This window comes from Suncus etruscus, chromosome 2 (assembly GCF_024139225.1).
Source record: "Suncus etruscus isolate mSunEtr1 chromosome 2, mSunEtr1.pri.cur, whole genome shotgun sequence".
Taxonomy (NCBI): Eukaryota; Metazoa; Chordata; class Mammalia; order Eulipotyphla; family Soricidae; genus Suncus; species Suncus etruscus.
The window spans coordinates 66,456,514-66,457,750 of record NC_064849.1 but is presented as its reverse complement, the minus strand read 5'-3'; positions in this window follow the sequence as shown (position 1 = coordinate 66,457,750).

Below are 1,237 nucleotides of genomic sequence, written 5' to 3'. Positions count from 1 at the left end.
CCCCTGAGGACCCCTGGGTGTGGCCCAAAAACAAAAACAAAAACAAGACAAGAAAAAAAATTAAAAAGTTTAGAGTCCCAATCAATGGATGAATGAATGAATGGATAAGTAAACGAACGAAATGAATGAATCAATGAATGAATGAATGAATGAATGAATGAACGAACACGGATGCTTGAGTCTGATTCCACAACTGGCTGGGCTGATGCCACACAAGGAGGATCCGGGGGTATTTATTCTTTACAGGGTAAAAGGTTGAAAGACTGGGCGGGCTCAGCGTTCAGTTGGACTGGGAGGCTTGGAATGATTTGCACAGGACTTTTCCTAGAATTCGGTCCCCAGGGTCGCCCAAAGAAAAAGAAAAGAAAAGGAAAGGAAAGGAGGGTGGGTGGGTGGGTGTTCCTTCCTGAATGAGCGCACAGGCGCCGCGCGCTCCGGGTAGTGCTGGGTTCCAGTTCCAGCCCGGGCCCCACTACCAACCGGGTAACCCCTACCCACAAGAGGTGCTCTTCCTAGGCCGGGAGGGCCCAGGGCGGGCCCAGCGGGTTCAAGGGCCGCTCTGCAGCGCCCGCCCCCGTCTGCACGCGTCCGGCGCCCCGCACTCCCCTGCTCCCCGCCGGGCCGGGCGGTGTCGCTGAGCCCCAGAGGCCCAAGACCACTCCTTTTGCACCCCAGTCCCCGTGCGCACTCGACGCCCTTGTCACGCCCCTTGCTGGGGGTCGCGGGGATGTCCAGTGGGGCTGCAGGACCCAGTCCTCGCCATGCAAATAGCCCAGCCCTGCCGGCGAGTCCCAGGCCCCGCGGAGGGGGCCTGAAGATCCGGCGTTCGATCCCCGAGGCCCACACCTGGCTGCGATGGCCCGACCTGGCTCATCCTGGGTGGCATCTAGGGCCCCTTCCCTTCTCTCCACCTGGACAAAAAGACCCTGGTGTCCTGGCCCCAGAGGGTGCGAGGAGACGGGGCTACTAGGGGTAAGCGGACAAAGGACCACGGGTCTCCCCTGGCCCTGCCTGCTCCAGCCCAGCGATGCAACACCCCGGGCGCAGTTCCCTCTGCCCTTCCTCCCCATCCAGCTCCAGCTCGGACCCCCGACGGGGGCCGGTCGGCCTCAGTCTCCAGGAGGGACTGGCTTGCTCCGGCCCGAGTCCCGGGAGGGGCCCCCGGAAGGGCGTCTCCTGCACCCGCTTCTGGGGTCCCCGTCCCCAGGGCAGCTGTTGCATCAGCCTCGTTCCCCCG